The sequence below is a fragment of the Lissotriton helveticus genome, chromosome 6, assembly GCF_964261635.1.
Source record: "Lissotriton helveticus chromosome 6, aLisHel1.1, whole genome shotgun sequence".
Taxonomy (NCBI): Eukaryota; Metazoa; Chordata; class Amphibia; order Caudata; family Salamandridae; genus Lissotriton; species Lissotriton helveticus.
In genome coordinates this window covers 650,609,268-650,623,306 of record NC_136067.1, presented here as the reverse complement: position 1 = coordinate 650,623,306, position 14,039 = coordinate 650,609,268, and the positions used below count along the sequence as shown (strand labels likewise).

The 14,039-nt window shown below is 43.3% G+C and overlaps 1 long non-coding RNA gene across 1 annotated transcript in view; it reads right to left on the bottom strand.

The window, feature by feature from the left end:
* Positions 1-14,039, bottom strand: part of LOC144762834 (uncharacterized) — a 78,275-nt gene that overhangs the window by 42,176 nt on the left and 22,060 nt on the right. Inside the window, exon 2 of the long non-coding RNA XR_013596148.1 lies at positions 5,930-6,069. This is a non-coding gene — a long non-coding RNA (uncharacterized LOC144762834). The remainder of the gene's footprint in view (positions 1-5,929; positions 6,070-14,039) is intronic.

The window sequence follows — 14,039 nt, the reverse complement described above, 5'->3', positions numbered from 1 at the left end:
TCTGTGTGTGACTTTGCATCTCACACACAAATCAGGCTTGCCACAAGGGTGGCAACACCAACCGCAGTCTATGCTAATGCTGGTCAACGGGCATCCCATCCTTTCACGAGATTGATCAGCGATGTCGAGCTTTAAGCTGTTGCCTGATTAATAGGACTCTGCCCTCCAGCCATCTGACCTGAACACACCTCTTGCAGCCCCACAGCAGATGCAAACAGTGCTCTGCGTTATCAACGCACATTTGACACAACACTTATTAGGGATGCATAATACCCACAATAGAGCGTTGTTGGAATTCTCGGTAACTCCCGGTGAAGAAATCACTGGAACAGAACATTCTAGAAATTCTTTACTCCATTAAAGGCAAATATAGGCTACACAAATTCATAAAAACACTCTGTCATGGTTGGCCAAAAGAACACACTTCTTTCTTTTAGGACTATCCCCCAGATTCATCATTGTCATGTTTTGCGAGTCCTTGATAGCGATTATTAAGGAATCGCTATTAAAGACTCGTAAAACGGGATTCATGTAGAAATCGCAATATTTTTTGCGATTTCTACTGCTTCCTTATTTGCGATTCGCTAATTGCTAATCACACATAGGAATGACTCCCCATTCATTCCTATGGGCCCAAAAGGCCCATAGGAATGAATGGGGAGTCATTCCTTATTTGCGATTAGCAATTAGCGAATCGCAAATAAGGAAGCAATTTCAAGGGTGCCAGAATGTCCAAAGGACACCCTGTAGCACCCCTGAAATGGTAATTTACACTGGTGTTGCGCACACACATGTCCAAAGGACATGTGTGTGTGTAACATACAACTTAGAAAAATGCACTAAAGTGCATTTTTCTAAGTTTTCGCTATTTACCACGAAGTCAGACTTCGCGGTAAATAGCGGCCCCAGATTGCAAATTCGCAATTCTAAAATGATTCATGAATTGCATTTAAAGAATCTCAAATTGAGATTCCTTAAATGCAATTCTTCGCAATTTAGCGATTTCAAAATTTGCGATTTTTGCATTTGGGATGATAAATCCCAAATGCAAAAAAAGCGCTGGCAAAGGGACAAATTCTCAGAATCTGGCCCTTTGCGAGACAATTTTGGCTTCATGAATCTGGCTGTTAGTGTATACAGTAAACAACTACATTCTGTACCCCGGTTTATTGGTAAAATCACTGTCTTGCAAATGCAGATCAGACACTTTCTCAATTCTCACAAGTTTTCCAGGTTATGCATACAAACCTTCACAAGCCGCTTATTTCTACACATAATCCTGGAAAACTTAACATTTATTTTCCTCAAGCAAAACACACTTGTGTACATTTTGCATGAGGGGAAAAAGAAAGCTTGCAAGTTTTCCCATCCACAGAGGTTTTTTCCATCTCGCAAATACCCCTTTACCTACACCTCCACCACTTCTGGTGTTCCCTTTAACTTTATCTATGGAAAATCCTTTACTACTGTTCTTCTCAAGAGTACACATCTGACCATTTCCTTGAAGGAAAGTATTTGGAGACGAGTTGGTAACTACTCACCAACATGTGTGTTTGTGTGTATTCACAAATCTCATGTCCATTTCTTCCCTGCAATATCCACTCCTCTATTATGGAGGGAGATTTACTCATAAGGAAAATTCCTTGTGAGTAAATCCATATGAGTTCAGTATTAACTATTGTGCATTAAAATGCTATGTTGCATTGCAAAAATAGTTGTTTTCAAATGCAAGTTCATTTTACACACACTTTCTGAATCAGAGCCCAAATCTTTCTATTTTTCTATTATAGAAAGTTAACTCGTTTAACATGTTGACTTAATCTTCCATTCCCTCGGAGTATTTGTTATTTCTTGAATGTTATGTTGATGTAGTTTTTTGTGCAACATAATAATGACTCTTGTACAGTTGAACTAAGTCGCATCCATGTGTTTATAATGGACTACAATTTAGAGTTCTGAAATTCAGGCTGAAGGAAGTGCACGTTTCTCACAGTGCATGCCACTGGGTAAAAAAGGTGTTCAAAGTACATGATCATCCAGTCCTTGGCCTCTCTGCAGAGCACACTGAGAACATTGGTCCCTAGGCCAGTTGCAACTGTGATTCTATGCAAACGTGTGTGCAGGAGATAAACACTGGGTGAAGTATTGAGAATGAGTAAGTAAAAGAAAAGAAAATGCCCAGAGGTGAGTGGGTGTGTTTTGTGTGTGGGTGGGTTGGGGTGGCGAAATGAAGGAGATGTGAGGAAGTGTATACTGGGGAGAGTGAAAAGGCAGTGCAGAGGAGGAAAGAGCTTAAGTGTAAGATATACAGTTGGAGGATTTCAGGAAGATGTGAAGAAAAAAAGGGCAGGCGTGTCTAAGGTAGACTGCAGAGAAAAGTGATAGGAAGGGAAGACAGGAGCGATTGAGACTCTGAATACCACTGTCCCTCCCACCGACCTCAGTAATGTTTACCTCACATACTCACAATTTCAGAATTGAAACGTGTTCAATCTTATTTACAACAAAATTAATATTGTTACTCATTTATTGTATACAGCTAACAGCCATTGACAAAGCCCATAGCCCTGACTTGTTTTAGGTGTATATAAGTTGTTGTGTTAGATATCTGCATGCAATAACGGAAAGCACAAAGACGTAGCAAAACATTAGTCGAGCCGCACACTGTGGGATCCCTAGATTTGTAGTTTCCTTGTTCAAGCTGCCTCGTTAATGACATAGGCCAAGTTGCTTTTAAACATTCCTCACCCACTCCCACTATCATTCTTAAAGCTGGGGTGACCAACCATCCGTAAATTTCACAGACTGTCCGTAATTTGGACCTCACGTCCGTCGTCTGTGAGGATCCCTTTTACGGACGCCTTTTGTCCGTAATTATGCAGCAGCCCCACCCCGCCCATTGTCATTCTGTATGCAGCTAATTGCCATATACAGAATGACAATGGAGCAGTCTGGGCTGTTAAAGCATGTGGTGGCCTCCACCTGCCTCAGTGTACAGCAGGGCATTCTGTTAGGTTGATTAAAGGTAAAACTCCCATGCTGCAACTTGAGAAAAGTTTATATAAAGAAGTCTGTGAAACAAGTTAAAAAGAAGGGGCTTTCACTGTCTCATGATTTTAAAACTGACGCATTTTAAATATTATATTCAACAAAGCCATGGTTGCTGATTTTTTTATTTTAAGCAACTAACAACCATTAGCAAAGCCAATAGTCCTGGCTTGTTGTTGGTGTAATGATACTTGCTGTATTATATATGGATGAAATGACAGAAACAACATAATACCAAACTGGCAGAACACTATGCTAAGCACAGATTTTTAGCCTGGGTGTTTTAAGCCACACCCTTAATTACATTAAACACCCCCTTTGAAGAGACCCTCCAGTTTTTTTACCCTACTTAAAGCCCTGGAAACAACATCATGTCACAGTCACCTCACGGCCTGGCACTGTGCATCATGCATGATTTCTACGTTTTCAGATTGCCTATGAGCAGGGGCATAGTGAACCCTATAATGTGTGTGTGATGTAACACACTCCACTCCAACACCCTGCCCTACATACTTGGGATGAGTAACACTATAAAAGAAATTAAATACACATGAGAGACGGTCTATGTGAAGATGAGGGGCACCATTGGAGGGTGGTAGCAAGGTTGGACTGGCCGGACCGGCATCGGGTGTTTCACTGGGAGGCTGGAAAGGGGGGCAATTTTGTTACTGGGGGCTGGCACAAGATTCGTGTATATCCAGTAGTTTTCAATCAACAATAAAAGCCACCTCACTTATATTCAGGTGTGGTTCACCATTGTCTAGTGACTAATGTACCTGCTAGAGCGGGATGCGAGTTTTGAATCGTCTAAGGTAGCAAGATGTGACCATAATGAAAACTGTGAAGTGCATGATTGTTTCAACCAATATAAACTTATTTTGACTTTTACTTAAGTGGTTGTCTATTTAGTTACTTATATACTATTGTGCACCCTCATCTGACGTGTCTGTAAAACTTACCTTTTGTCCTGAATTTTGACCTCCTGTCCTGAATTTTTGTCCTGAATTTTGACCCTTTGTCCTGAATTTTTACACTCACTGTCCTGAATTTGCAACCCATGCCAGTTGGTCACCCTAACCCAAAAGTGACCAGTTGTTTTCATCATACAGGTGTTTGCACTATCCACCCTTTCTGAACCCCACCATAGCAAAGGTACTCAGTCATAATGCAGCGCAACTGTAGTCCTAATGCGTCTGCGATGAGAAGTCATTTGGACAACTGAAATTAAAATCCCTATAGCTCAATAAAACTGAAGGAGCACTACTGTAGGGCTGTTACTATGTTACATGATCATATGAAGCACTTCCATGTCGCACAACAGAGCCACAAGCAGGAACCTGCTTACAAAAGTGGATTTATATGATGATAACAGCTCCATTAAACCCCCAGATCCCCTAACACTACGCCTCTATGGGTAGCATAGAGCAGCATGGAGTGACAGCTACTAAGAACACCTTTCTGAGGCAGAAGAGGTAGGGTGTTGGGCTGCTGTGCACTGTCAAGTTGAGTGAAGTGCCCAAAACACGGGGAGACTTGGCCCCAAACACCCAGCCCATTTGAAGAATAAACTGAATTTATTTTCCACCCTGTCTCCCTTACGCCTAAAGGGCGGGGGACTGTGGGTCCTCAGAGTATCCACTTTAGGGTGCTGCCTTGACCTCTGAGGGAGGGCGGATGTCAACTGTGTGACAGTGAGGAGTCATTGTCATTGTTTTTGGGGTTTACCGTTTATGGTTAACAACGCAGGAAGCCACATGATACAAAGTAAACTAGATATCTGAAAGTTGGTCCATAAAATGCTTACACCTCATTTATAAAGTATCGTGAAGATAGAAAGACTTCAGTTACTGTGTATCACTATTGTGGCTACAGTAACGGGTCAGCTTCAGGCCTGAGTGCAGCTCTGTGGCTGTACACCCAGCATTGGTGGTTTTTAACTACTTGTGTGTGCATCTGCGGCATGAAAACAACAGATGAAGCATTTCATTTCATTTTGTTAAATAAGCAGAGATAACACATTTTTTTAATTATTTTGCTATATGTGCACCAGCAGCTTTTGTCGCTGGTCGTGCACCACTCCCCATGCTTCTGGGCAGGGGCGTACAAAAGGGCCCCACAGCCCGCGCAGAGCCAGGGGGCCTAAAAGTTCCACATCTTAAGGGTCCCCTTGGCAGAGGAGCTGGGACCATTTTCAGAGTGGGGAGCTGTCTTTAATGTAAATTCACTGAAATCATATCGAATGTGAAAAATCCAAGCATCAGAGAAGAAAATGGTGTAGTAAATGTATCATGCTGATTCAGCATGAGGGGTGTAGGGGTGTGGTATGTAGCTAGTGGTGCATTTTGGACACTGGTGAGGTGGAGCACTGTCCTTTACAGACATCACATTTTCCGTTGAAATGGCTTTGAATTTGCATAGGAATGCAGTTATACTGGTAAAACTGCATGCGGCAAAAACAATAATGTATAGTGACAATCTGGTTTTAGCGAATATTTATATTTAGTGCTCCACCACGTAAAGTGACTTGCTCTATTTAGGTCATTTTCAAATCTTTGTTTTCATCTCACTTAAAGATTACAAAAAATTGTCCTTCATTTGTGATTTCCTAATTGCTGGTATATATTTGAAATATGTTTATTATAGTTAATTTACTGGTATTTAAATGCTGTTGTGTAATAGAAACAAGCGGACATACTACAGCTTTTCCTACCACTTCCTGTACCACAGCCAGATTGTTGCCTAGTTCGCTTTTACAAAATCCTCTCACTTTGTAGTCAGGGAAATGAAAGTAACTATTTGTCAGTAGACACAGCCAGACATTTGATGTTTGTCTTTGAAAACTCTTCAAATATGACAAGATAAACACACAATGTAAAGGCACCTTTATTGCTTGTTCACCTCCTGAGCTCCAGCACGGTTATTTTTGAGGATGATACTTCCAGGGCCTTTGTCCCTCGACCCTCGCTGCCTTCGAGTGTAATGTAAACCGCACTTCGGGGAAGCATCTGTGTTTTCCCCTAGCTGAAAATAAAAAGTAAAAACGTGCAAGATTATTTTGTTGCTGCAATTGCCAATAGATTGCCCAGCAAAATGCTCCACAGTACTTATCACTGTGATTGGGTCTGCCAGGCTGAGAGAGAATTCTAACAGAGTTGAGATAGCTGCAGACACAGTGGATTAGGGACAAAGAGCCAGACATTGGCATAACTCGGTATGCAACGTTTACAATGAAATTTTTACAACGCACTACCATTACAACGCAGGTATTACCATGCATACCATTACAACGCATTGCGCTGGGGGGCGCTCTAGGGTAAGTAATAAGTTTAATTTTCTATCCAACACCTTCCCTAGTGTCCACGGGGACTGGAGTTGGAATAGAAAATTATACTTACCACTATCCAGCACCTCTAAGCGCTGTGCGTTGTAACGGTATTCGTTGTAAATACCGCGTTGTAAAGGTATGCGTGGTAAAAGTATGCGTTGTAACGTCATACATCCGCATAACTCAGGCCTCTGCAGTCCATGTTGTGCAGAGGAGGCAGCGCTTCAAGGTGCCCCCAAACCTTTAGGGGGCCCCATTCATCCCTGGTCTGGGAGATATGGGCGATTCATGGGCTCCTCGTCACATTATGGGGGAGGGGGGGCATCATTTTGTGTTACACCACTGCTCCTAGGCTATCTTGTGGACATCCCCCATTTCCAATGGACACCTGGGGCCCCAGCTGCTTTGTCCAGTATAGGGTGGCCAGGGCGTGGTTTTCACATGTCACATTTTGCAAGTTGAAATGTGCTCATCATTATAAGTCCCAAAAGCACAACCTAGGGACATTTGGGGTCCATATGGAGAATATATATTGTGGTTAGCCAAAAGACTGATGAACAACCTGCAGCTCCTGCCCTACACCCATATCCTCCACCTGAGTGAAGGCCTCCAGGAACAGGGTAACACTGGGCTGATTGCTGGCATAATATGTGATGATATAGCTACTGTTGACTTAGTCTGGTAATATATATTTTTGCTAATAAGCATAATTCTTCTGCATTTCTTTCCTCATCTATGTCAGGTCAGCTTCAAAGCCTTTAGTGCTTTTGTTTTTACTAGTATTGGTTTGATAAACTCAATAAAAAAATTATAAAAAGAAAGTTTTTTTTCAATTGTTGACTTTATAACTTTCTAAAAGTACCTTTTCCAAAATATTTACTGCAAATCTGGTTTGACCAGTGAATTGTGTTTGCAATAAATATTTCCAAAGTCCAACAATGAAATGTGTAGCCATTTCCTAGTCAAAGATAATGTTATTAAATATAATATTGTATATCAATGCTTTCCTATGGAATAGTCAACCCTCCACAAGTGAAAATAACTTTTGGGACATTGTCCCTGTAAGGCATGTTTATCATTAAGCATTTACATGACCTACTTTTCAACCATGCATCCTACCTTATTGGATGTAAGGCCAACAAAGGGGGTGACGCATTCATATTTAAATTTGCAGTTTAAAACTTCACAGCCAGGCTACAAATGGTAGGCCTGCAGTCATATTTACACTGTCACTGTAGTGGATGGCACAATGGGTGCTGTAGTCCACTTTTGACATTTATCTTGCATGTTCTGGGTACACTTTTGTACCACCTACTAGGGACTGATAGGTAAGTTAAATATGTCAATTAGGGAAGTTCCATTTTCATCTTGTTGAAAGGGGGGGCAAGGGCACTTTACCTCTGATAGTAGGAGTAAAGTGCACAGAGTTCTACAAACAGCAAAACTGTTATGGCAAAAATATCTGACAATACACCATCCTAAAAAAGTCATTTTTCAACATAGAACTGGCTGAATCACCAGATGTGCATTTCTGCTCGCAATCGCCTACAAGTAAGGCTTACTTGAATGTGATGCAATATAAGGAGTATTATCAAAGGCCTTAAGAAGTGGGGGTACTTGCAAAACATATGGTGGTTGCACAAATCGAACATCACCTGGGACAACTGGGAACTGGGATACTTATCTGGAAAACTCAATATTATGTTCATATATGGATTCTTCTGTAACTATGGACTTAAGAATTTGAAAGATTGTACTTTGGCATATGTTTTTACAGGATTTGTTAAAATAAGAAAATTAACTATGATTTTAAATATGTAGCTATGTCCCTGTAGAATAATTTGGATGGTTATGTTCCCTGAAAAAAATTGTTTTACACACTTCCACCACAAATGTTTTTCTATCCACTCGCCCCTTCCCACCATCATTAACCTAGAACAGCCAATGTACACATTTTTGTATGCTAGCTACAAGGTTCCTGGTTGCATTGCTGGCAACATGACCCTATCGAGGTGAACTGGCCCACTTTAGCCGACTCTTGGTAACTTCCCAACACTTTCTATCACCCATGAGCCATAATTCTTTGAAACCTCCTTCCTTAATAAGTGTTGGTCTTACATCCAATCAACAAACTGGATTTTAGTGAGCCAGATTGCCATATGCCTCACAAGTGGCCCATTGGGCAAATGATCAACAAATAGTGGACAAGACCCCCCCCCCCTCCCGCCTCCAATCAGATAGGCTAGTGGTCAATAATTAAAATAACTTTCTTAGCCCACAGCCAGTCCCTTGAGGCCAAAACCTTTTAATAACATAGTGCTCTGGTTGTTATGAATTAATATGAAATAGATTCCCAGTCTGCCACTATGGATCATGCCCCCTGAACAGTTTGACGGTCTAGCTGATATTCATGAATCTCAATTTGTCTGCTTGTCATAAGATATTAAAGGACTACGGGCCATATGTATCAAGCTAATTAGCATTCACAAAGGCCGAAATTCTGCGAATTTCGGCCTTTGCGAATGCTAATTTGACAAATGGTATGTATCAAACATGTTTGATGCAAAATAAGGAATAGCAAAATTTGCAATTCCTTATTTTGCGATTGCACTTAAGGAATCCCAAATTTTGCGATTCCTTAAATGCAATGTATCAAACAAAAAATATTCAAAAAATGCCATTAAGGATTCGCAAATTACCACCAACTTCTAGTTGGTGGTAATTTGCGAATTCTTTTCAAAAAGCTTTTTTCCAAAAAACAAAAGGTGCCATATGACACCCATACATGCCCTTAGGGCATGTATGTGCGCCATATGCCCCCAAATTTCTTTTTCAGGGGTGCAGCAGGGTGTTCTTGAGACACCCCTGCAACCTTGAAGAAATTCCTAATTTGCGATTAGCTAATTGCTAATCGCAAATTGCACCTTCATTCCTATGGGCCTCCTGGCCCATAGAAATGAATGGGTAATTTGCGATTAGAAATTTGCTAATCGCAAATTAGGAATGGTAAAGAATCGCTATTTAATAGCGATTTTGTACATACATACCGTTTTGCGAATTCCAAATAGCGTTTCCTTCGCAAAACGGTAGTATGATACATATGGCCCTAAATCTTCCAGATAACCTGGTGATCTAATGACCCCTGTACTGTTTGGGTACCATACCACGCAGTACACTTGTCTCTAGGTCTCTGTGAGTCAGTCTCTGGGGGGCCACGCTCTCTAGAGCCTGTAGCTCTAGAAGTCAACTTTGCCCCATCCATACTTACCATGTCTACTTGGGCTCCTTCCTGCACCCAAACCAGCTTTAACTGTTGTATGGATCTCTTTTGGGGTTTCATAAAACATGCCTAGTGTGCACTTATTCAGGTCAAGCACAACTTTCCTCAAATCCTGGAAACCTTTACCAATCGCCTTAATTCTCTCCAGACGAAAAACTAGAATTCACAACCAACACATTAAATAAACTTTTCTTTAAAAAACATGATGTGGGTAGACCTAGAGAGTAACATATGGTCGCCTGGGGTAATATACCCATTATGATACTCCGCAGAGAAACAAGACTGTGATTCCCACAAATAATGGAAGCCGGCCCAGATCTTAGCTCTGCAGTCTACCTGAAGCTCATTCCTGTTGGCACTCATGGGTGTTTCAATGCCTGGCTAGTTTGCCTCTTCTGGTCCCGTTCTCTGCCTACAATAACTGGTCATCTGCATCTTTCTCACATGGGAGTCTTGCCAAAAATAAATAAATATTTTAATAAATTGTCATCCACAGTGCTTAATTTGAGAGTGTGGCTACAGGTGGGTCCCACTAGCACTCATTTTTGGTAACCTACACTTATCTTTCCTCACCAGACTTTGACCCAGAGTAAGTGAGAGCAGAAAAGGTAGAAAGGAGGAGAAAGACCAAAAACAGTGACAAAGAGTGAAAGCAGGGATGAAAAAGAACCTGCAGATGTGAGACAATGGGGCAGGCAGTGTTTGGTGGTGGATGAAAGAGGCATAAGGTGGAATTAAGCCTTTGGAGACTTGGTATTAGGCTCCCTCAACATTCAGTAGCACCGGCTGTGGGATTCTGAGCAAAACTTTCAGCCCAGCTCTTATTTTTTTTCCAATTAAAAATTGGTGATCCCCACACATATATGTTTACAAGAACACCGCTGCTCATTGCATCACTGTTGGGCATGCCTACTCTTATGCAAGCACCTGAATGCAATGCGTAGTATTCCTGTTCACTGCGTTCTTCCTGCCATGTGCTCCCCACCTGGTAATATCTCCACCATCAATAAAGCCCACCTGTGAATTAGCCCTCACCAAGGTGGTAAATAGTAGGAATCACGATTTTTTGGCATGACACTGAGGCTAACATTAGGCAAATCTCCTTTATTGCCACAGCTCAGCAGCAACAATCGAAGAATATAGAACTTCAATGAACATTCCAAATATGGTATAAAGTCCTCCTACATGCAGCCATCTTCCTTCTTTGTTGCTGGTGCTCACAAAGATAAGTACCACCTTTAAGTGCTTAAACTTTTTTATATATATTTAGATTATTACTACATGCTGTTTAACTGTACAGTATTCATAGCATTTAATTGACAGTATTGCTAACATCTAAATACCTTCTACAGTGCAAGAGCTCCCCCTTTTTGGGTTTCGCCTGCCGAAGGCTGCGCTCTGCGCAGCTTTTCGGCGCAGGTGAAATCCTTTGTTTACAATAAGGACTTCGGGAACGTCCCCCGGCTCTCATTGGCTCGCTCCATAAATGGAGGCTAGCCATTGAGTGCCGGATCTGTCCGTCAAGGCCGGACCAGATTCGGGGGCGTTCCCGAGATTTTTTCCCTGGGCGGAGTTTCGTTTTTTCCCGTTCCCTCCCCTTTCACTGAAAGTGATTTCAGATGCGCTGTCCATTCCCACCCCCCTCCGTGTGCCTCCCCGCCCCCGCCCCCCCCTTGCTGTCCTGTGCACGTTTCCCGCCTCCCTCCCGCCGTCCGTGTCCCCTACCGCCGTCCGTGTCCCCTCCCGCCGTCCGTGTCCTCTCCCGCCCCCCCTCCCGCCGTCCGTGTCCTCTCCCGCCCCCCCTCCCGCCGTCCGTGTCCTCTCCCACCCCCCCTCCCGCCGTCCGTGTCCTCTCCCGCCCCCCTCCCGCCGTCCGTGTCCTCTCCCGCCCCCTGTGTCCTCGTAGGTGCTTGTTTTTGTGTGTGTACAGCATTTGCCAATCCCTGACAACATGCTTTCACCCAATCCATGACTGCGCTGTTCCCCAGGGGCGGGTTAAAGAACTCCAGCGGCGGTGCCTAGAAGCTGTGGTTGTGCACGCGCAGTCGTCTGTCTCCCCGAGGTTTGCCGTGGACTTGGTGGGCAGCATTCTCGTGCAGGGCAGTACGCGAGAGTAGCGCAGTCATTCCCCTGGTTTGAGCTTCTAGCTGTTTACGGTCAGTTTCACCCCATCTTTTGCTCTATTTACTATTTATTACATTTACTCTATTTAATGGGTTTGAAAACGTATGCATACATGTCCTTTTGAGCCCTTTTGTCCACGGGGTTCTTTGACACACACGCATTTAAAAAATTCAATTTAGCAGAATGTACAAAAAAAACTCAAACGAGTCCAGAAGCACTGGTATTTTGTTACGTGTGTTAATGTAACACTGAGGTAGCTACGCCATGTTAATACAGTGACACATTTAGCAAGCAAATGGACCTTTCCTGTTCGTGCTCCCGTTGGCGGGCGCGCTGGACTGCCTACGCATGTTCTCCAAGGATTCTAGCTCTAATTTTTTTTTACGATGCTGGGAAGACTGTGGTTGGTTGGACAGGAGATTGACACTTCTATCGCCCAAAAGGAGCAACCCTAGCCATTCGTCTCTTGGACCCGCCTTGCTGCTCTTACTACCTACGTAGTGTGGAGTGAAAAGAACATTGAAGAGGTAAGCGGGCAGTAGAGAAGAGCATCAGTGGTGTGCCATCATGACCTCTACCAACAACTACCAGTGGCTGGAAAACACCGACAAACCCAGCTCCCGGTGAGACCCAGGAGAAGGACTCTCATGGGAGGGAAAGCGCTAAAGGAAAGAGACTTGGACACTCGCTGCCCGGCGACCCCGCCCCATATGTGCTTAGACTTTGTGGATGGGAGGTCCCCTGGGGAGATGAGTTGGCTACTCTACTAAATTCCTGATGCGCCATGCTCGGAACCTTAAATGTCGCTTATACGCGCTCCGTGCATGCTTCCTGTATGTTGACCCTGCTACCACCTAATGTAGAATTATAACTGTCGATCTCCCGGGCAGCTTCCCACACATACAATTTCGGAGACAGTGCATTCCGGTTGTTCGGCCCTAAAGGAAGCTGCACCCCCTCCCCCGTTATATTTGTGTTCGGTCTGCCGTACCTGGGTGATTCAGATCTCGAGATTCGCTGAAAAATACGCATTTAAATTGTCTGGCCAAATTGCCCCTTGTGCCCCTCGACACATCCTGGTGGCGCTTTGTGTCAAGGCTCTCGCCTGACAGCGCTCCGCATGGGGGATCGCCAGTTTGCGCCTCCATCTTTTTCCGAGTGGGATTGTTTTGTAGTAACCCTTTAAGTGTTGCGTGTTTGTTATTGAATGTCGCTGACGCATACTGCCTATGGATTCTCCATCCCCTGCCTGTGAAACACTCCTTCCTTAAGTGGATCGTAAATTGACTCCCAGCAGATTCTTTTTTGTGACATGTATAATTGCCCTATTTTAAGAGATTCTAAACCCGGGAGAAGTGCGAGCTGAGTAGCCTAGTAGGTTTCTTAGCAAACGGTACTGAACGTCTGATGTGTATTAACGGAGAGGGGTATACACCTCACATAAGGGGTATATGTAATACTAATTTGCTATTTCTTTTTGTTTTGACTTGAATGTAGGGCTAAGACAAAGGTCTATGTCGGTGAGGTTAGATTGCCCAAAGTACAGTGACGGAGCAGACCAAATACAACACTCTCCCCTGCTCTTTCCCTTATGGGATTGAAAGTGTCCTATAAACCACATCTACACGTTTCTGCTGCTAGCTTCTGGCCTGTGTGTTTTGTTAGGGCTCCATGAGTGTGTACGCCTGGAACATTTGCAGATAGGTTGCTTGATAGGAGAGTGCTGGAAAAGGGGAGAGCGCAGTCATAGCAACGGGAACTGCTGCCCTTCCATCCTTTTGGGAGTGAAGCGCGACTAACGCTGTTCCAAAATGGGAACTGGAACTCGTACTTCTGGGGCTCCGACTCAGAGCCAGTAACTTAAAGTAAAAAAAATATACATATACGTACCACGTGATACTCAGTTCGGGCTGCAAAAATCTAACGTACAATTGAGAATATCTGCTGGGCTATGGATTGCCGTTGATTCGTAAAGGTAACACATAGTATGGGTTATACAGCCCCCAAGTGCACGCTCTGTGATCTACCACACACAAGATGCAAAATGCCAGCATCACAGTCTCAGGTGCACAATACAAGCAAGCTTCGCCGAGTTTATCGGGTATTGCGTGAGCACTTTACATAAACCGAATATGTTTGTTCTTTTGTAACTTGAAATAATTTCTGCACGTACTGTTGAAATGTGGAAAAACATCTGCTTTTGCGAGGGCTTGTTATATAGCAAGCGCATTCCCAGTCTTACTGGCTTGTATTTCTGGGAAG